A 22,651-nucleotide genomic window follows, 5' to 3' on the forward strand; every position below is an offset into this window, starting at 1 on the left:
GGGCACAAACAACGTCTTCCGTTGCTTCCCTCCGACTAGCCCAGCCTCCTCCATCAGTGCATACACCTGACCGGGGAGGGGTGCCCAGAGCCGTGATCCCCACGGTATCCATTCCTTGTGACCCAACATAATCCCTTCCAGGGGCTTGATCCATCAGTACATAGAGATCTGCCTTGTTCTTTTTCACAGCTGCATAATATTCCACTGGTCAGCAAAAGTGGAGGGTAAATATTTTAGGCGTTGTGGGATTATGTTGGCTCCCCAGTACCCATCCCTGCCCTCTGGACGTGGACACTGTCTACTCCAGGAAGCCCTCCTTGCTTAAGTCCTTTTTAAAAACAAATTGAGATAGAATTCACATGCCATGATATTCACCCATTTAAAGTATACAATTCAGTGTTTTTTGTACATTCACAAGGTTCTTGAATTATCACTGCTGTCCAATTCCAGGAAATTTTTACCACCCCCAAAAATAACCCTAGACTCCATCCCCCTCCCCAGCCCCTGGCACCCATGAGCCCGCCCTCCGTCTGTGGATCTGCCTGTTCTGGACGTTTCACGTCAATGGGATCACATGCCATGTGTCCTTCTGTGTCTGCTTCTCTCCCTGAGCGTCGTGTGTTCAAGGTCCGTCCCCGTGCAGCCGTGTCAGGGCCTCGCTCCTTTTCATGGCTGCATAATATTCCATTATGTGTGCATATATATACCACATTTTATTTATCTCTTCGCTGGTTGGTGGATGTTTGGGTTGTGTCCGCTCTTTGGCTGTTATGGCTCGTGCTGCTGTGGACGTCAGTGCACACGTTTTTGTGTGAGCGTGTGCTTTCATTTCTCTTGGGCACGTACCTAGGAGTGGAATTGCTAGGTCAGATGGTTAACTCTATTTTAACCTTTCAAGGAGCTGCCATCCCTTAACTTCAGAGGCCGTTCCTCCCTCTAGCTCAGGGCCTGCAAACTATAGCCGCGGGGTCAAATCTGGCCCCCTGCCTCTTGTTGCGAATAAAGTTTTATTGGCGCACAGCACGCCCATTACGGTAACTCAGTTGAATTGTTGTGACAGAATCCACGTGGCCCACAAAACCGAAATTATTTACTCTCTGGCCTTTTCCAGTAAAAAGTGTGTTCTTAATAGCACTTCTATCACACCCTCTAGTCATCTGTTTATTCCTCCCCTGCTCCCTGGCCCAGAAAGCTCCTTCCGGGCAGGAATTAGATCTTTTACTTATTTATCTTGTTTTGAAGAAGATTAGCCCTCAGCTAACTGCTGCTAATCCTCCTCTTTTTTGCTGAGGAAGACTGGCCCTGAGCTCACATCCGTGCCCATCTTCCTCCACTTTATACGTGGGACGCCTGCCACAGCATGGCTTGCCAAGCGGTGCCATGTCTGCACCCGGGATCCGAACCGGCAAACCCTGGGCCGCCGAGAAGCGGAACGTGTGAACTTAACCACTGCGCCACCCGGCCGGCCTCAACCATTCTTTTTCTGAATGACTGATGTCTTCTTTTCCTAGGGCGGCCGTCACAAATGACCACGGACTTGGCAGCTTAAAACAGAAACTTATTCTCATGTTCTGGAGGAATTAAGGTGTCGCAGGGCTGGCTCCAGGGGAGGGTCCTTCCTGCCTCTTCCAGCTTCTGGGGACCCCCCGGCGTCCCTGGGTTTGTCAGCACCTCCCTCCTGTCTCTGCCTCCGTCTTCACGTGGCTTCTCCCTGTGTGTCTTAGGATCTCATCTCCCCCCACTTTCTCTTGGAGAGACACCCCTCATGGGATTTAAGACCCACCCTAAATGCAGGATGATTTCATCTCGGGATTTTTAACCTCTTTCCTCTGCAAGGGGCCCTTTCTCCAAATAAGGCCACGTACTGAGCCTCCCAGGGAACGTGAATATTTAGGGACACTCTGCCACCGGTGGACATTTTTTCTGTCTGGTTGAAAAATACCCATCCTTGAGATGAACGCACACATGGCCTTGCCCAGAGCCGTCGCCCCACTGCCCGATCCCCTCCCCACCCCGGACGCCACCTTCGATTCCTCGCTGACTCGCTCTGCACGGACTTTTTCGTGTTGTCGGCGGTTGTGTGAGCGCCTCAAATCCGTCTAGGACCAGGGAGGGGTGGCGGGTGGGGAGGAGCATTCAGGCTGGTGGACAGGACGGGGGTCCTCCCGGCGCAGTGTATAAACATTCCAGATCAAGATAGTGTACACCTCCAAGTCACACGGTGTCATATGTCAGTGATGTCTCAGGACGAATACATTTTTTCAAAAATAAGTTGACGGTTAACGGTTATATTACAAATTCAGACTTAAAATGAATACACTGAGGACATTCGAAGACCTTATGAATAATCCTAGGGCTGGGGGGGCAAGCCTGTTCCCCAGGGGACACGTCTGGGGACATCTCTGGTTGTCACAGCTCCTGGCATCGAGCAGGTGGGGGCCAGGGATGCTGCTCAACCCCCCAGAGCATCCAGGACGGCCCCCCAGAGAGTGACCCGGCCCCGATGTCGCAGTGCCAACAGGGACCCTGTTGTCGATATCGAGTGAGAATAGCTTTCAACTGAACAGAAATAATGTTTATTGGTCATTTGAAAAAAAGGGAAGAAGGAAAGAAAAATCAGCTGTGTCTCCTTGCAGCTGTGACAAGTTGGGACCCCCCCCCCCGCCACTGTGGGGCCGAGGACAAGGGGACCCCCGCGGCGGCTGCACTGGGGCTTCCTGGTCCCCCCCCCCCAGGGTCCTGGCTCTGATCTGGACCCTCCGAGTCGCCTGCTCCGTTAGGTTGGGTGGCAAAGCCCCGAGGGGGCGGAGGGCGTGAATGCCTGCCCCGGCCCAGTTTCGTTCTGAGAAGTGGAAAGCAGAGAAACTTCAAAGAGAACTGCCCCGGGGAGGGGATTACCCGGCGGCTCCCAGAAGAGCTGGCACCGGTCACAGAGCGCTTCCGGTTTCGGTGGCGCCCGGGCAGCTTCCTCTGCGGGGCGGGCCGCCTGGGCGTTTCTTTTCTTTTCTTTTTTTTTTTTTTTTGAGGAAGATTAGCCCTCAGCTAACTGCTGCCAATCCTCCTCTTTTTTTTTGCTGAGGAAGACTGGCCCTGAGCTCACATCTGTGCCCATCTTCCTCTACTTTATATGTGGGACGCCTGCCACAGCATGGCCTGCCAAGCGGTGCCATGTCCGCACCTGGGATCTGAACCGGTGAACCCCGGGCCGCTGAAGCAGAACGTGTGCACTTAACCACTGCACCACCAGGCCGGCCCCCTGGACGTTTCTGAGACTTGAAATGAAAAGCCGAAAAGCTGAGGGTCTCTTTGTAAATTCTTCGAGGAGGGGTGGCTTGAGGAGCAGCCACAGGCCGGGAGGCAGGCGTGCATCCCGGGCCCGGAGGACGCACTGATGGGTGTGAAGGGACCCAGGCCTGGTCCCCACTCCACACCTTGGACTACGGCTGGGTCACTTTCTGTGGGGCCGTCCTGGGCGCTGTAGGGGATGGAGCAGCAGCCCTGGCCCCCACACACTCGATGCCAGGAGCTGTGACAACCACAGATGTCCCCAGGCATCGCCCCATGTCCCCTGGGGAGTGAGATGGCCTCAGGAGAGATCCCCTGACCTAGTGACCTGCCCCTGTCCTACCCACACACACACACACCCCTCTGCCCACGCCTCATATAAAGCAGAGCCTTGTTAATGCAAAAGCACAGAGTAACCGGGCATTCTGGGATGTTCCCCTCTTCCTTCTAATGTGTGAGGCATGGAGCAGCCCGTGCCTCCCAGAGCCTCGGGGACCCGGCCTGGCCCGGCCCACAGAAGCCCTCCTAACACCGCCCCCAGGAGCGTGGAGGAGAAAGAAGGGAGATTAGACTTGTGACCCGTCATAAACGCTGAGTAAGCGTGGCATCCCCACCCCGGCCCTGGTGACCTTAGCCGGCCGCATCTCCTGCAGGGGCTCTGACATCCATAAACTTGGGATCAAATCAGGGGAGGGGACCGAGGATCAGCCTGCGTCAGCCCCAGAACCAGAGGGCCTTTCGACTCGACCCCAGGACCCTGCGACACCCACCCACTTGCAACAACCGGGGTTGGCGTCCATATTATAGATTACAGGTGATATAGATGATACATGTTATATATTATATATGATACATGTTATATATTATATATGATGCATATTATATATGATAGATGTTGTCTATTATATATGATACATATTGTATGATTTGCATCTTTGTTGCCCGGGATGGCGCCTTCCACCTTCCAAAGCTCCAGGTCTGTGCTTCTCTCGTTTGGTCCTCACGGCCACCCTCGGGGCCTCATGTTGCAGACGAGAGCATCAAGATTCAGAGAGCGAGTGGGCAGCTCGTCCCGACCAACATCCAAAGCCGGGGCTGGCGCTCACTCCAAATCCCCTTGCTGCACCTCTGGCCAGGGTGACTGACTCCTCAGTGCCTCTGAGCAGATGCTGGCTGGCTGGCTTCTAGAACCTTCTAGAATCTTCTAGGAAGTGCTTCCTCCTCTCCTAAACATCTCATCCTGCAGTCCAAATCTGTACCCTCTTTCCCATCTTCGGGAGCGGAAGTCAGGATGATGGTAATAATGGAAATAGGAGTAATAATAACTTCAGAGCCGTGAGTCACCGGGGGAGGAGGCCCTGGGATGCCTTCCGGGTGCTGGAAATGTTGTGTGTCTGGCTCGGGCAAGGGGGACAAGGTGTGTGCACTTTTTTTTTTTTTTTTTTTGGCTTAAACAATAGAAGTTTATTGTCTTACAGTTCTGGAGGCTAAAAGTCTAAGATCAAGGTGTCAGTGGGCTCGTTCCTTCTGAGGGCTGTGGAGGAGAATATGTTCCAGGCCTCTCCCCTAACTTCTGGTGGTTTGCCGGATCATTGGTATTCCTTGGCTTGTAGATGCATCACCCAGTATCTGCCTTCATCGTAAGGTGTGTGCACTTTTAAAATGCAGAGCTGTATGTGGATGGGTCTGTACACTTCTCTGTGCGTGGGTTTTGTTTTTGGTTTTTTTATGCTTTTTTTTTGCTGAGGAAGATTGGCCCTGAGCTAACATCTGTTGCCACTCTTCCTCTTTTTTTCTTTTTTCTCCCCAAAGACCCAGTAGATACCTGTATATCCTACCTGTAAATCCTTCTAGCTCGTGTGTCGGTCCGAGCTCAGGATCTGAACCGGCGAACCCCGGACCACCAAACCAGAGTGCGTGAACTTAACCATATAAATTACGGTACATCCATAACGTTTAAAACACGGGCATAAAAAGTCACATTCCTAAATGCAACATAGCATCCTGGACAGGACGTTTGGGGGAAAAACTGGTGAAATCCAGATAAAGTGTGGGGTTCCGTTCACGGTACCAGGCCGCCTTCACTGCTTCCTTTAGACAAGACGTCCGCCTTGGGGCAAGCTGGGCGAAGGCCATGGGAGGATTGTCTGGACTATTTTTGCCACTTTTCCATCCATCTAAAATTGTTACAGAATAAAATGTATTTTTTAAAAATGTCAAGCGTCACGAGAACTGGAGATGTCATGGGAAAGTGGCGTTTCCCTCACAACTTAATGTTAAGAATTTTAAAGGCAGGTGATCAAACAGCATAAGGACCTGAATTGGTAGCAGTAGGGGGCTGTGTATGTACATGGCCTTCTCGCGCCTTCTCACCCCAGGGCACTTCTGCTCTGCGCTTGGGGTCCCCTCGAAACAGCAGAATCACCCAGCAAAGAACAGAAATGCAACAGCCATGGCCCTAAATAGTTAGCAGGACCCCGGTTTACAGGCTGAGCTGAAACAAGAAGGCAGAGTGTCCCCTCGTTCTGGCTCAGCCGGGCACGGGCTTGTTGGTGACTCAGATTTCTCACCTCGGTGCTGCGTGTGTCCACTGGGAAAACCCCCGTGTCTCATTTCAGTGCTTAGAGATAAATTTTCAAGAGTGAGAAAATTTGTAAATCTGGAATCCACGGAAAATGGGGACTGTCTCTAACCCCCAGCCTGGAGCCCACGCGAGTTTGCTGTCACAAGCACGTCACGGCCCCAGCAACGCCCTTCTCAGAGGCCCAGCCCGTGGCCGGGAGGAGAGGCTGACGGGGAGGTGCCACCTCTGATGCTCGTCCCCTGAGCACCCCGGGGTCCAGCCCAGCAGTGGTCTGTCCCCCCACCAGGCCACAGGAGCCCCAGTGCTGCCCTCCAGCAGGCGATGGGGACCACGGGCGTCAGGGTGCTTCAGGAGGGCATCAGGAGGTGCCTGAGTTCTCTGTGTCTCACACAGCCCTTCCTCGAGGCAGGGCGTCTCTCAGGGGTGCTTCTGCCCCCAGGGGACACTGGGCCCTGTCTGGGGACATCTGTGGGTGTCATGACTGGGGCTGCTCCTGGCATTGAGTGAGTGGGGCCCAAGATGCTGCCCAGGATGGGCCCCCCACAGAGAGTGACCCACTCCGATGTCAGCAATGCCTGGGGTACTGGGGGAGACCCCAATTTAGAGAAAGCCACCCCAGCCACCTCCTTCCTGTCTGCCCTGGAGCTGCCCTAAGCCTCAGGCTGAGCCCCGAGGTGGGGGGTTCCCGCCCATCCTCAGGCCCCCTCAGCCTCCGGTGCCAGCCCCCGTCCAGGGCCCAGGGCTGCAGAGAAGGGCTCCGGCCCTCAGGGCTTGGCAGCAGTGGTGTATCCCTTTGTGTAGGTGGAAAAAACCCCGTTCGTTTGTGGAAAGAGCAGATGTTTGCAAAGGAAGAGGGGCCGGCTCTCAGAGACCACAGGGGGCCTTCGGAACCAGAGGGAAACAGCCCCGCCCGCAGGCCGGCCTCTCAGCTCAGGAAGTCTGGCCTGCGTTGGCCGGGGCGGGGGCTTCTGTTGACCTCCCCAGGCCAGCCCACAGCAGCGTGAGCCCCAGGGTCCCGCCTCCCCACGAACCGGAGGGCGGGCTGGCTGCCGGCTTTGCAGAGCGTGGCCCATGTCCTGGCGGCTGCAGGGGTCCCCCGTGGGAGGACAGACAGAGGCCCGGCTGGCCGAGGTGGACATGCAGAGTCACAGCAGGGCCTCGTAACCTGGAGCCTCTTCCTGCACAAATAGGAGGCCGGCGCCGGCCGTGTAGACGGCGATGCTGCTGGACGGGATGGGGTTCCACTCGCCTCTCCCTCCGTGCCTCCCTGGGCCGTGCATTCTCGGGGCAGCCAATGGGGTGTGGAGAGCGGGGTGTGGCCTGGCTTTTTTGGTCTCGGGGTCACCCCAAGAGCTGGACATGGCGGTCCCCAGGGACCCCCATGCTGTTTGCATCGAGTATCAGAGACGCATGCTCTTTCCAGGGTTCCACTTGGAGCAGAGGGCCCCGCTCCCCGGAAAACAGCGGCTCCGAAGTGCCCGAGCCCCCCCCAGCCCCAGGCCTCCATCACGGGGACTTCCTTCCTTTCCCGTTGACCCCCGGGCCCCGGGTGGCCGGCCTCAGACCCCTCGCCTCCCTGTGCCCATATACCTGTCACCTCTTCCCTGCGCGCCCCTCCCCCGCCGAGGTTAATTTGTTCGGCCCTGAGTTCGCATCCTCCCTGTTTCGCCCGGCACGTGGCTCCCATCAAAACAAAAGCCAGACATGGAAAAACCCCATGCGGTGCATTTCATTTTGGGCTCAGTTCCTGAAGGTTGTGTTTTGCTAGTACCCGCGTGTCTGATGGCTTGGGGTCCCCGTGTTCTGAGATGGAATAATACAAGTTCCAGAAGAAAACTTGACCCCCCTCGCTGTCTCCGCATCCCACCCCAAAGAAACATGGTTGTGTCTCGTGAACGGACTGGTTGTAAAGAATAAAGTGGTTTCTCCCCCCCACCCCCCCAGTTTCTTGGCGGGACATGGCCGTTTCCAATAACCATGCCCCGTTTTTGGCGACAGCAAAGTATTTCTCCGAGAGAAGCTGGAGATGGTTAAGTGAAAAATATGTAACCGTGCTTTTTTTTTTTTTCTCTCTCTCTCTCTCTCCTTTTCCAAACAGGGGGAAGCGGTGCTCCTTGATTAGAAAAAACTAAAAAAGGTATGTAGCGTTTTATCTGACTTCATGAGCTTGGAATCTCTTGTTTTTTAGCAAAAGGAACAAACAAGCCACAGTGTTTCATGCCCACATGACACGCTGGGAATTGTGTCACCGTGAAAAGAGCTCTGGGCTCAGAGCCAGGAAACCTGGGTTCAAATCCTCCGTCCGCCTCTCGGCGGCTCTTGTCACGTTCGGGCGGATCCCTTTCATCTCTCTGCCACGGAAATAACGTCCTGCAGCTTCCCGAGAAGGTCGCAAAGATTAAACGAGTCTGTTGATATGAAACTGCACAGCGCCGGGCGTCTGTTGAGGCCGGTCTGGAACCGCGGCTGGGCGGTGATGTGTGTGTTTCCAGGAAATGTGTCCATTTCACGTCAGTTACCTAATTTGTTGGCATCCGATTATCCACGGATTCTCCCATGATCCTTTGCGTTTCCCAAAGTCGATGGCAACGTCCTGCTCTCCTGCCCCCCTTCAGGTCCTTGCATCCTCTCTCCTTTTTTCTCGATGCCTCTGGCTGAGGGTTTGCCAGCGCCGTCCATCTTTCCAAAGAACCGACTTTCGGTTTCGTTGATTCTGCTCTCGTTTCTCGAGTCTGTTCCGTTTATCTCCGCGCCGTCCTTGTCATTCCCTTCCTCCTGCTGGCCTGGGGTTTCTTTCGCTCTTTCCGCTCTGGTTCCTTTAGGGTGTGAAGTCGAGTCGTGTGGATGTGAGATCTTTCCCGACGCAGACATTCGCAGCCGTCGGGGTCCCTCCGGGCGCTGCCTTCGCGGCATCCGGCGAGTTTCGGCGTTTTGCGTTTTCATTCTGCTGGTTCCCCCTGCGGTCTCTTCCTGGACCCACTGGTTGTCTTAAGAGGGTGTTGCTGAGTGTCCATCTGCTCCGTAATCGGTGTGGGCAGGAAAGCGCATCCGGATGTGTTTCTCAGTCGAGGGCGTTGGGGGTCTGTGTGGCTGGAACGGGCTCCCATCCCAGGGTCACCTCGGGACCCTGCGGGGGGCTGGCTGGTCAGGTAGGGGGGGGGCTAGTTTTGGAGTTGGGGGGGCGCTGTCCTCTGGACCCCGGCTTCACCACTTCCTCTCTGAGCCTCTCTTAACGCCACCAGGAACCCGGACTGCCTGCTTCCTAGACAGGACGGGGGCGCAGTGTGAGGCCCCAGGGTACGGGGCTGCAGCAGGAGTGAGGCTGCGGGGTCCAGGGCTGGGGGGCGGCTGGCGGGGGCTGAGAGAGAACCCTCCCTGAAGTAGGGTCCTGGGGCCGCCACAGCAAAGTACTACAAACGGGGGGCCTTAAAACCACAGAAATGCGTCCTCGCACAGTCTGGAGGCCAGAAGTCCGAGATCAAGGTGTCTCCGGGCCACGCTCCCTCTGCAGACCCCAGGGGAGGGTCCTTCCTGCCTCTTCCAGCTTCTGGTGGTGGCTGGCCGTCCTTGGCTTGTGGACACGTCACTCCAATCTCTGCCTCCGTTGTCACGTGGCCGTCTCCCTGTGTGTCTGTGTCCTCTCCTCTTATAAGGACACTTGTCATTGGATTTAAGGCCACCCTACTCCAGTGTGACCTCATCTGAACTAATTACATCTGCAGTGATCCTGTTTCCAGATAAGGCCCCATTCCTGGGTACCGGGGGTTAAGGGGTTAGGACTTGAACACACCTTTTAGGGGAACACAGGCTGTGGCTTGGGTGGCCCCTGTCACCTGGACCTCTGAGATGGGGATGAGAGCCCCCAGCGGTCCTAAGGAGCCTTGCAGAGGCTGGCGCCCCGGCCCACGGCAGGCTCGTAAGTGGGGGCTCACCTCCCTGGCTGGTGCCTCTTGGCCTCGTTTGCCCCAAGGGTGCCGGACCTCTGCTCCCTGCAGCCTGCGAGTGTCGGAGGCAGAGCCGAGACCCAAGTAAGGAGAGCTGGGCACTGTCCCCGGGCACAGAACTCAAGGGGGGCCGAAATACCCAGTCATCGCGGTAAGTCATATCTTAATGTAGCAATATTTCCTAAAAATCGAAATTAATGCCAAAAAGAAAAATCCAGGAGCCGGCCTGGTGGCATGGTTGTTAGGTTCGCATGCTATACTTCAGCAGCCCAGGGTTCACCGGTTCAGATCCCGGGTGTGGATCTATACCACTTGTCAGCCGTGCTGTGGTGGCGTCCCACATACAAAGTAGAGGAAGATGGGCACAGATGTTCACTCAGGGCAAATCTTCCTCAGCAAAAGAAAAAAAAAATCCAGAGTTGAAGGTCAAAATGTTACCTGCAGAGGCCATCACCTTACCCTAATCCCAGCCCTATCTGATCCTGTCTCTTTTGAAAAGCTTGATATTTGGTTTATCATGAATATTTTTCTTTCATTTTGACTTTTTTTTTTTTTTTGCTGAGGAAGATTCGCCCTGAGCTAACATCTGTGCCAGTCTTCCTGTGTTCTGTACGTGGGACTCCACCACCACGTGGCCACCGATGAGTGGTGTAGGTCCCCACCTGGGAACCAAACAAGGGCCGCCAAAGCGGAGTGTGCCAGACTTAACTACTACGCCTTGGGGCCAGCCCCCATTTTGACTTTTTCAGAAAATATTACGTGAAAATGTGAGTTCCCGTGATGACAGTTTTCGGTGCCTGAGGCGAGTGGCTCCCCAGCCTCACCCTGGCCCCGCCGACAGTCAGATGACGCCGATGACATGATGCTGGGCCCGCAGCCGTTTCTGAGTGATGACCAGGGGCCCGCACTCTCTCGGTCAGTGAGGCACAGACACGCAACCCATCCTCCTGGCGGGGATCCCAGGGCTCACCTGCATCTGGTCCTCCGGGACGCACATACATGTGTACGAGGATGACAGCGGAACCACCTCGCGGGGCTCGGGGGCCAGGAGAGCAGGCGCGTGGCCACGGGCCGCGGGATTAGGTCCCTGCCCTGCGGTAGCCGCCAGCAGGGAGGACACGAGCCCCAGCCGGTGACATCGGGCCGTGGCTGTGAGCAGGTGCTGAGCCCCGGGCCCGGCTCCCAGGCAGCCCCCCATGCCCGCGCTGCTGCCCGCCGCCTCCCCCTCCCCTCCTCCCGCGTCTGCAGACCCCCTCAGCCACGGAGCAGCCATCCGTCAGGCACCCAGGGAGCAGCCTTCCTTATCCAGACTTTATAGTGGGGAAACTGAGGCTGAGCAACAGAGGGTCTCAGCGAGGCCCAGCGGCCGGTGGACAACGGGGCCCGGATTTGAGCTCATTCCTCTCTGAGCACAGAGCACCTGGCGGTTGGTTTGTATCAGTCAACGTTCTCCAGAGAGACAGAGCCAATAGGATGCGGAGAGAGAGAGAGAGATTTATTGTAAGGAATTGATTACGGAGGCTGACGAGTCCAAAATCTGCAGGGTGGATTCCCAGGAGGGGTGGTCCTAGACCAAGGCCGTGGCTGGAGAATTCTCTTCTGCTCAGGGGAGGCCTGTCTTTTGTTCTGTCCAGACCCTCAACTGATCAGACAAGGCCCACCCACATTGGAGAGGGCCAGCACGTTACTCAAAGTTCATCTCTTCCAGTGACACCCCCACGGAACATCCAGAAGACTGTGTGACCATCTATCTGGGTGTCCTGTGGCCCAGCCAGGTAGACACACAAATTAACTGTCACAGGGTCTCCCAGGCTGCACAGCCAGTTGTCCGTCTGGACCAGACGCCTCAGAGCCCTCTGGGAGTATTGTCAGTTTCCCTGGGAGAGTCAGGGCACAGACAGCAGCTGGGTGTTTGGTGAGAAGGTGACTGAGGAGGCAGCTTTAAAAGGCCAAATTCTCCAACAGATATTTGTACACACGCGTTCACAGCAGCACGATTCACAACGGCCAAAAGGTGGACGCGGCCCAAATGGCCATCGACGGGTGAGGGACACACACAAATGTGGCCACCCACACGCTGGAATATGACGCAGCCGTGAAGAGGAGCGAGGCCCTGACACAGCTGCACGTGGACGGACCTGCACACACGACGCTCAGGGAGAGGAGCAGACACAGAAGGACACACGGCGTGTGACCCCATGGACGTGAAACTTCCAGAACAGGCAGATCCACAGACAGAGAGCGGGCTCGTGGGGGCCAGGGGCTGGGGAGGGGATAGGGGTGATGCTGATGGGGATGGAGCTTCTTTTTGGAGTGATGGAATGTTCTGGAACTACACAGAGGTGCTGTTTGCACAATAATGTGAATGTACTTCATGCCACTGAATTGTACACTTAAAAACGGTTCAAATGGCAAATATCATGTTATATATATTTCACCACAATTTTTAAAAACCGTGGAGTACTTTAAATGAGTGAACCGTGCGGTCTCGGAATCTGTGTCTCAGTAAAGCTGTTAAGATGATGATGGGTGAGGGGGACAAGGAGCGAGCACAGCCGCGGGGTGGGGGGCGGGGGCCGGTTCCGTGTTCTCTCCCGCGTCCGCAGCCTCTGGGGGATGAGCCGAGGGGACGGGGAGAGACGGTCGTACACGGGGCAGGCGCAGGCCGTCAGAGTCAGGACGCAGTCGGAGCTCTCGCCTCTGTGCCTGCAACACGGTAGACAAGAAGGAGACGCTGGCCCTCCTGTGTCTGGGCGCGGGGCCCGCACGTCCACAGCAGGGTCAGGGGACAGAGGGCACAGAGGGGACAGGCCGGCGTGTCTGACCAGATGGGGGAGTCCAGTCTCTGGACGGCTCCCGGTGGTCGGAGGCCATTGGGTTTGGCTTCAGACGCAGCGGATTGCCGCCCGTGGCAAGTGTTTTCGTCACGCGATGGCCCTTCAGCGCGTGGTTGACCGGCACATCTCCTTATTCCGGCCGCTGTTCCTTCCCTGTCACACCTTGGGAACCGGGGCTGATGCTGGCCGGGCCCCTGGCTTCCCCTCCGGGCCCTGCCACTCCCCAGCCATGTGGCCTTGGGCTGGCTTCTCCAAGCAGGACACACGGCTGTGTCTTCCTAGAACGGTCGTTTTAGTGCAAGATTTTGGGATCAGGAGGGAGACGTTATTATTTATTTTGCATTATTTTTATATTTTCTGTCTGTATTATTTTTACAGTCATGTAGATAATTTAGGGGCAGAAGACCCAGGGGACGTGACATCATAGGAATAAGTGGGGAACGTCGTGGCCGGCCACCTGGGGCCGCGTCCCCTTGCGTCTCCTCCGGGCCCCAGTTCTCTGTCTTGGTTGCGCTCCTCTGCTGTATTAGTCAGTGACGCTGCGAGAGAAGTCACCCCGAGCTCTGCCCGTTTATCAGCTCACAGTGTCTGTGAGGCAGGGGCCTCTGTTCAGGGTCCCCCCAGGCCGCCATCCGGGGGTCACCGGAGCTGCATTCTTACCCGGGGACTCAGCTGGAGGAGAGGCTGCTCCAGGGTCCCTTGGGGCGTTGGCGGGGTTCCTTCACTTGCGGCTGTGGGACGGCGCCCCTGGGTGCTCCCTGCCTGTCAGCTGAGGGTTGCCCACAGCTCCTTGCCTCGTGTGGCTTCTGAAACACAGGCTGACCGTCGGGCCGGTGAGGAAGGCGTCTAGAAGTCGGGGGGCTCTGCCCGGCCCTCTCTGAAAATCCCAGAGACCGGACGGACGGCCGCCACACGGAAGTCCCGTGAGGATCCCACGAGGGCGCGTGCACCGGGGGCTCCCTCCTCTGCGTCCCCTCCACCTCCAGGGCTGGAGTCGCCCAGCCGTCTTCCCTCGGTCCTGCCAGGATCCGAGGGTCGGGGCACCCCCGCCCCCGAGGCGGCCACATTTCCCCGCTTCCTGGGCAGCCCGGGGCTTGGCCGCGTTTCTGCATTAACAAGAAAAGGCGTCATGGAATTTGGACGGACGAGAAGGGGGATGTCAGCGTGAGCAGAAGCAGACACTCGGGCTCATTGTTAGAAATTCCGTGCGGGTCATCGAAACCTCATCCTGGGCAGAGGCCGCTGGGAGGCCGCGATGAACTCAGTCTCACGAGGGTCGTCTGCAGATCGAGCGCTGGCCCCACGCCCCTGCCGCCCCCCGTGGGCACCGGGCACTGAGCTCCCTCCCTGGGGTTTGGATGCTGTGGGTCCTCAGCAGGGCAGCTGCCATTGTCCCTTGCTGGAAAGTTCCACAGGACGCACCAAACTTGCACGCTTAGCACCACAGCGCTAATGTGGACCCTTCGCTCCCCAACCGGGTCCCCCAGTGAGGATGCAGCCCGGAGACACCTCAGTCAAGGCCGAAACTTGCATCCTGCCTGGACCAAGACTGCTACTCTGCCGGCCCTGTTGCCGCGTTGGAGGGTCAAGCTTCCTGCCAGACCACCCGGCACTGTGACATCAGGCCGGGTCACTCTCTGGGAGGCCGTCCTGGGTACTGCAGGGGGTCGAGCAGCATCCCTGGCCCCACCCACTTGATGCCAGGAGCACCCCCAGTGTGACAGCCACAGACATCCCCAGACATAGCCAGTGTCCCCTGGGGGGCAGATCCCCCCTGGTTGAGAACCACGGCTCTGGACTCTGGCCCCCTACACCAGGCACCTCTCTAAAGCTATTCAGACGGAGCCAGCCTGTGGGACAGCAGTTAAGTTCATGCGCTGCACTTTGACAGGCTGGGGTTCACCGGTTCAGATCCCCGGGCATGGACCTAGCCATGCTGTGGCAGCATCCCACCTACAAAATAGAGGAAGATGGGCACAGATGTTAGCTCAGGGCCAATCTTCCTCAGCAAAAAAATAAAAATAAAAATAAATAAACTGTTCAGTTAAATCACATTGTTGGCTTTTTTTTTTTCATTTTTGGCATGAGAAATGTCTCTAACTGCAGCTAGCCCTGAGGAAGAGCTTCTATGGGTCTGTTTTGCTCCAGGACTCTGCAGATGGGTTAAGTCGAGGCCCCTGGGACGAGGATGACCCAGGGTTTCCAGGGCCCAAGGTCATCCCAGCGTCCTGATCAGAGGGAGGCGGAAGGGTCAGAGGCCTAAATGGAGACGCTGCGCTGCTGGCCGTGCAGACAAGGGATGGGCCCCCGAGCCCAGGACGCGGCGCCTCTGGAAGCTGGAGGAGGCAGGACACGCTCCTGCCCTGGGGCCTCCGGGAGGACCCGCCCTGGCCTCACCTGGGTTTTAGCCTAGTGGGACCCATTTTAGATGTCGGACCCACAGATAATAAATGTGCGTGGTTTTAAGTCACTAAGTGGTAATTTGTGACGGCAGCCACAGGAAACACATACAGTGCCCAAGAAGTTGGAGACACCCCAAAAAGTGGGTTTGGTGCAGCCAGGTTGTGCACAGACAGAAGACCAGGGGCTTCTCAGAGGGGATGACGTCTCACAGGGCTTTGCAGGATGTGTAGGAGTTTGTCTGGGCCCAGGCGGAGAAAGACTTGCCTGAACCGAGGTAGGGAGGCCTGGATCTGCCCTCCCCTCTCTCCCAGCCCTCCTGCCCTTTGGCTCCTGAGTTGCACCTTCTCGGGGCATTTCCTTAGTGCCGGGAAGCCGGAGGCCCAGTGCCATGTGACAGGGGCTTGGTGTCCTGGCCGGGCCCGGCTCCCAGGCTTGCAAATGCTCACATGACCGCAGTCCTCCTCCGGGAGCACAGAGAGAGTCTTTTCTTCTGCTCCCTCGTCACCCTTCGTCACCGCAGAGTCGCCGTCCGCCCGCGCCCACGAGCCAGCTCGGTCTGGGGCTCCGCGCTGCCAGCCGAAGGCGACCTCACTCTGTGGGCACCTCCTTCGTTCCCTTTTCTCCGGCCCTTTCTAAATATAGCCACTGGGGACCCGATTTAGCCCGCACACAAAGGAGCGGCTGACAGGCAGTCACAAGACGCTGGTCCCCCATGGGCACGTGCCCTCTTTCGGGGAACGGCCCCTGGCGAAAGCCAGCTCGGGTGTCACGGCCCCCGCGGTCCCACCACAAGGTCACGGACCCACGGAGGGTCAGAGAAGGCCCCCACGCGGCCTCCCCTCCCCGTGCCAGCCAGGGTGACCTTGACCCTGGGGGAGCTGCAGGCACGGGAGGCCCAGGGCTCGGAGCCGAGGTCCGGCCCCCGGGGGGCCCCCAAGGGGGCGAGCGAGGCCAGGGTGCCGGCTCAGCCTCTGCGGAGGCAGAGGGGTTCCACAAGGTTTGCGTCGGCCTCGTACTGGGGTTCAGATGCCAGCGCAGCTCCCCTGGCTGTCCGTGGATGCCCCGCGTGGGGGGTGGCCCCATCCCCACGGCCGGGAGGCGGCACGGCCGAGACCCTCCCTCTAACTCTCTCAGCCCAACGTCCAGCCTGTGCCGTCCACGCTGTGCACTTTCAGTAGAATCTACAGCCGTGTCTCCCCCCAGGCACTGTGACATCAGGGCCGGGTCACTCTCTTGGGGGGCCGTCCTGGGCGCTGTGGGGGGCTGAACAGCGTCCCTGGCCCCCACCCACTCGATGCCAGGAGCTCCCCCAGTGTGACACCCACAGATGTCCCCAACATCACCTGGGGTCCCCAGAGAGCAGGACCCCCGGGTGGGAGTCCCTGTTCTAGGGGCTTCTGTGATGTGGACAATAGTGCAAAGCTCTCCCCCCACCCGAGGTGTGCAGGGCCGAGGCCTCGTGCACACAGTAGGGGTGCAGAAATGCACGTTGTTGCAGGTGCATGCAGACCCGGCTGTCTGCAAACCCGGCTCCCCGGGCCCTGAAGGGGGAGGCTTGTTCCAACGGGACCTGTTTCCCCCAACCCGCACCTCCTTTTGTCTGGCTTTGGAATTCTTTCCTGTCAACATACAGCCCGTCTCTCCTGCACGCGGCGTCCCCGGAACAGTCATCCCGCCAGGCAGAGCCGGGCCACAGCTGTGTGTCTGCGGGATGTTTTTCTTCCCTATTTACCGGCAGGCAGGGCTGGGGGCGGGCTGCTGGGCCCCGGAGGGGACAATTCAGCAGCTCCGGGAGCTGTGAAGCTGCCGGTTCCGGAAGTTTCAAGGCGAAGCGAAGGCTGTTTGTGTTCTCTCTGAAGACAGGGAGCCGCCGCCAGCCGCCTCCCCTCCCCTGGGGCCGTCCAGCCGCTCCCCCGTCTATCACCAAGGCCACCGTCCTCCGGCCCTGACGCAGCCCGCTGGCCGGCCACTCGAGCCCTGCGGCCTCAATGGCGAAGAGCTGTACTGCCTGGAATGGCCAGGGCTCCCCCGGAGCAGGAGCTCGCTCAGGCCAACTTCCTGCACCATCGGGAGCTTAAACGCACGTGGCACTCATGTCCCAGTTCACGGGGACCACAGGGAACGATTCAGCCCACTCATGGAGGAGCCACCGGAAAGCCCTCTGGTTTGAATGCTGTTCCCGAATGGCAGTGCCGCTGCAAAGGCAAATGGCAGAAACCGTGTGTGCAGCCCGCCCAGGTAGCGTCTACACCCAGCGGCCAGCAGTGAACACCACCTGAGCTGAGTGACCGAGGTGTGGCACAGAGGGTACTAGAAAAAAGCCAGCCCGGCAGTCCCGAGACCCCGTTCTGGCCTCACCGTGGCCTGTGTATCAGCTGTCTGCACCGCGTAACAAAGTATCGCAAACGTAGCAGCTTCCAACGGCGCCTACGTGTCACCTCGAGGTTCTGGAAGTCCGCAGTCGGGCTGTGGTGTGGCCGGCTTCTCTGCTCAGGGGCTCACGAGGCTGAAGTCGGGATGTCTCACCTGGAGCTCGAGGTCATCCGAGCCCATTCAGATTGTTCCAGAATTCAGTTCCTTGCAGCTGCAGGACTCGGGTCCTCGTTCCCTTGTCCACTGTGCCAGGGGCTGCTGTCAGATCCTAGGGGCTGCCCCCATTCTTCGCCACCTGGCCCCCTCCGTCTTCAAAGCCACAGCAGAGGGTCTTCATTGCATGGAGTCCCTTTCAAGGTTCGAATGACTGCTTCTCCCTTTTACGGGCTCACCTGATTAGGTCAGGCCCACCAAGAATAATCTCCCTTCTTAAAGTAACCTGGGCCGCGTGACATGGCCTTGGCCTGGAGCGATATCCCATCATAGTCTCAGGTCCCACACTCTAGGGGAGGCCATGCGACAGGGTCACTGGGGGCCCCACCTTGTTTCATCTCTCTCACGGGCACACAGCCCCTGCTGCCCCCTTGCTAGGTTGCTGGTGAAGGTTCATTGTGACATAACAGGTGTGACAAATGCCTTGTAAATGGCCACACGGCCCCCTGGAGACGGGGGGGGGGTGGTGGAGGGGCCACCAGTGCACGCCCCAGGGTGGTCTCTACAGGCTGAAGGCAAGATTGGGCGCAGCAGCCCTGACTCGGGGTGGGGCCTGAAGCCCGCAACCCAGCACAGGAAGAAACCCTGGTACCCATTCCCTGGGGGCTCCTGACCGTCTGCAACAGCAGATTCAGGAAACAAGCGTTATCTGAGGGCTCTGTTGAGAGGTTCTAATCCAGGGGTCCTCGACCGAGGGGCGGTCCTGCCCCCAGGGGACACTGGGTGATGCCTGGGGACATCTGTGGCTGTCACACTGGGGGCGCTCCTGGCATTGAGTGGGTGGGGGCCAGGGATGCTGCCCAACCCCCCACAGCGCCCAGGATGGGACCCAGCCCCCATGTCAGCAGTGCTGAGGGGGGACCCTGCCGTGGTCCATCCTACTTGTGACAGAGGTCCCGTTTTTGACTCTGAAAGCCGGGGGCTCGCTGACCCTTCTCACCCCCGGCCTGGCGGCTCGAGCTGCTTCTGGAAGAGGCATTGCTCTCTGAGACACAGGATGCGGGAGCAGCGGGTTAATGGGGCGCTGACCCCGACCCCGTCCTCTCATCTTCCAGCACCACCAGCCCAGGTTTTCATGAACTTAGGAGGCAGCGCAGGGCCCGCTGCTGGAAACCTCGACCGTCGACAACATGCGCCTCCGGATGGAGGTGGAGAAGAGATGCTGCTGCTCTGGCCTCGGGGGCCGGCCTGTCCCCACCTCAGTCCCCAGGGCTGTGGGTAAACCCTCGTGGGAGGGAATTGACACCAGGAAACAGCCAGCCGGGCCGCCCGCGCCTGGGCGCCCGCCTGGATGGAGACCTGTCTCCCCCCCACTTCCCCAGGGGCGGGGCCTCTCACCCGGAGGAGGGTCCCCTGCGGCCACCAGCACCGGGAGCCACTCCTCGAAGGCCCTTCCCGCCCAGCCGGCCCGCCGCGCATTTTTCACATTCTTTTCCTTTTACGCAGCCGCTGGCCGACTTTGGCCGACTTTCGGAAGCATCCCGCTCGCTGCCTTCTGGAAAGAGCCGGCCGGGTGTGGGTTTCTGGAGCGCTCGCGGGGAGGGGCGCTGTCCCAGCTATGAGAGCTATGTGAGGAATTCACGGGATGGGGCATTTTTGGGTCCTGCTGTCATTGCTTCCTGTGCAGCCGGAAAACACCTCTGAGCGGAGATGGGACCACGGCGCCCACAGAGGAGCCGCGGCTGCTTTTTGGGTCTCTGGGGGACGCCGGCCCCCGCGGTGTCTGGGCCAGTCTCTGGGTCACCCGGCAGCCAGGAGCTTCCCTGGGTGCCCAGGGTGTGGGCCAGGGCGGCAGGGAACTGATCCACTTTCCCGTGGGGCTGGGGCCACCGCAGGCCTGCTGAGTGCATGTTGGCTTTGCACAGTAGGGCAGCGAGGTCCAGCCTGCCCGCCCCCCATGGGGCTCGGGGACCTCTCTGCCTCGTGTCCCCTGTGGGCAGTCCCAATGTGCAATCCTCCAAAGCATCTTGGCGAAACCGAGTGACGTCTTGGAGCCGGCCACGTCTGGGCCTGTCCTGCCTCGCTGGCGGGAAAGCCTGCTCCAGGCGTTGGGAAAAAATTCCCAGGAACCTTGGCATCGCTTACAAACCACTAGACAGGAGGCACGAGGCTGAGACTTTTTTTTTTTTGGAGGAAGATTAGCCCTGAGCTAACATCTGCCACCAATCCTCCTCTTTTTTGCTGAGGAAGGCTGGCCCTGAGCTCACATCTGTGCCCATCTTCCTCTACTTTATATGTGGGACACCTGCCACAGCATGGCTTGCCAAGCGGTGCCATGTCCGCACCCAGGATCCAAACTGGCGAACCCTGGGCCGCCGCAGCCTGCCTCTGGGTGCACAGGGAACGGGGCAGTGTGGCGGGACATGGCCAGGCTGCCCCTCGGTCGGGTCTCCCGTAAGCCCTGGTTTGGAATTCGATTCAGACCCTGGCCAGACCTCCAGCAGCCGCGTGATCTTGGGAAGGTTGTTAACATACTAACATCTTCAAGCCTCGGTCCCCTCGTCTGTGAAAATTGACACAATAATTCCGTCGTGACGCCTGACATCATGGTCCTCACCAACGATTGGGACTATTGTGACTATTTTTACTTCCATTTCTGCACCTTTATCGCTGGGTGACTTTGAACAAACCAGTGCCATCTCTGAGCCTCAGTTTCCCCGCCTGCAAAACGAAGACAGAACAGAGCGAAAACCCTCGGCTTCTGAGCGGGAAGAGACGCTCACAGTGCTCCACTCCTGGGGGTCTGGGGTACGTCCATCGTCTTGATTATGGGGATGATTTCCAAAGCCATCAGATTCTACACTTTACATAAGCTCAGTTTATTGCATATTGATTATAGTTATAGAGTATGAAGTTGTTATAAGTTTTTTTAAATTATATATATAACAAATGGAAATGAAGCCACTTTCTAGTTCTGAATTTTACGGATGAGAAAATTGAGGCTCAGAGAGTCCAGGGGACGTGCCCAGGACTGGGTCTCCCGGCCCCAAGTGAGAGCTGGCTCCCTGCGCTCCATCATGTGCTCAGTACACACACAGATTAGCGCTCCAGTATCCTTGTCCACGGGCCCAAAACACAAATCTTAGCTTTCGTGCTCCAAGTCAGACAAACCATTGGTTGTTTTCATATTCCAGTTTAGTTCTGATCAGGAAGAAACATATAGCTTCCGTTTCGACAGCAGCGAGATGAGGCCTTTTCCTTCCTTTTCTGTTAAAAAGCGTTGGCTTAAAAATGTTACTCCGTACACGTGCGGAATATTATGCAGCCGTGAAAAAGGGTGAGGCCCTGACACAGCTGCACGTGGACAGACCTTGAACACACGACGCTCAGGGAGAGGAGCAGACACAGAAGGACACACAGTGTGTGATCTCATTGATGCGAAATGTCCCGTTTCTCTTTAAAGTTTCGCCTTGGGATGGTTTTAAGCAGAGAAGTCACACGGTGAGATTTCTTCTAGAAAGATGATTCAGGGGCCCAGGGCGGAAGATATTTTGGAGAAAGACATCCCAAGGGAAAGACAGTGACCCTGTTCCCAAAGAGAGGCAGGCAGACAGGTGCACCAACCACCTGGGTGTGACCCACGTCCCCACACGAGATGTGGCCCCGGGCAGGGAGGCCCAGGATTCGAGCTTCGACTTGGCACTTCCTTTTCCGGGGGGCAGGGGCCTCTGCTGGTTTCTGAGTCGGGGAGGGACGGACTCAAGTGCATTTTGAGAAGCTCGCTCCAACTGTTGGCAGGAGAGACGGAGGGAGCAGACGCCCCTGGTGGGACGGCCCAGGAGCTGCCTGAGGCTGCGTGGTGGCCGTGCAGGGAGGGGCTGGCTGGGCTCAGAAACCCCAGGGGACAGCTGGCCTTGCGCCCTCTGGCCCCGGACCAGCCGCTGCAGATGGAGACAGGTATATATTTTTTCAGATGCTGACTTCATTTTTCCTGTGTGTAGGGTCACACGATTCGATGAGATGTCACTAGCAAACTCCCAAAATGATCCCAAGGACCCCACTCGCTGGAATCCAGTAACCAAACAGCGTAATAAAAAATACTGCTGTAAATTTAAGGCGGAAGCTTAGGCCATTCTGTTGACGGACTGGCTGGTCGCGACTGTCAAGTTGACGTCTCTTAGGATTCTCGTGTGTTCCGAGGCTCTTTCTGGATTTTCACTTCCTGTTGATTTTTCCACAGGAAGCTTCTAATTACTTTATCAAGTTCTTTCTGGAACTTTCTAATTATTTTATCAAATTCTTTCCCTTCCTCAACACGTTTTGGGAGTTTTTTTTTTTTATCTGTTTGTTTTTTTACTCCTTCTCGCATTTCCCACCCTTCATCTGGAGTCATTTTTCTCGAATATCCTTTCATTTTACCTTTAAGAAGGCAGGACTGCTGGTGAGAAAGTCTCTTTCTGTTTGTGTGAAAATGTCTTTATTTCACCCTAATTCTTGTAAATATATTTTTAAATTATTTTATTGGGGTCATATGGGCTTATAACATAGTGTAATTTCAGGTGAATATTATTATCTATCAGTTTCTGTGTAGACTGTGTTGTGCTCGCCACCAATAGCCTAGTTTTTATCTGTCACCATACACATGTGCCCCTTTACCCCTTTCGCCCAGCCCCCAGCCCCCTTCCCCTCTGGTCACCACTAGTCTGTTCTCTTTATCTGTGTGTTTATCTTCCACATATGAGTGAAATCTTATGGTGTTTGTCTTTCTCCATTCTTCTTATCTGACTTCGCATAACGCCCTCAGGATCCATCTCTGTTGTGGCAAATGGCACGATTTCTGTCTTTTTTATGGCTGAGTAGTATTCCATTATCTCTGTATATACCACATCTGCTTTATCCGCTCACCCATCGATGGGCACTCGGGTTGCCCCCACGTCTTGGCTATTGTATTTCACCTTAATTCTTGAAGTTTACTTTCATCAGGTCTAGGATTTCCACTGGAGCGGTCAAATTGTTGGTCCTTTTTCCTCTGGCAGCTTATGTTTGTTTGTTTGCTTTACAATTAATTGATT

The 22,651-nt window shown here is 57.0% G+C and overlaps 1 long non-coding RNA gene across 1 annotated transcript in view; it reads left to right on the plus strand.

Moving 5' to 3' along the window:
* LOC124252186 (uncharacterized) overlaps window positions 1–22,651 on the plus strand; it is a 118,774-nt gene that overhangs the window by 87,190 nt on the left and 8,933 nt on the right. Inside the window, exon 3 of the long non-coding RNA XR_006891932.1 lies at window positions 7,968–8,006. This is a non-coding gene — a long non-coding RNA (uncharacterized LOC124252186). The remainder of the gene's footprint in view (window positions 1–7,967; window positions 8,007–22,651) is intronic.

Source organism: Equus quagga, chromosome 14 (genome assembly GCF_021613505.1).
Source record: "Equus quagga isolate Etosha38 chromosome 14, UCLA_HA_Equagga_1.0, whole genome shotgun sequence".
Lineage (NCBI taxonomy): Eukaryota > Metazoa > Chordata > Mammalia > Perissodactyla > Equidae > Equus > Equus quagga.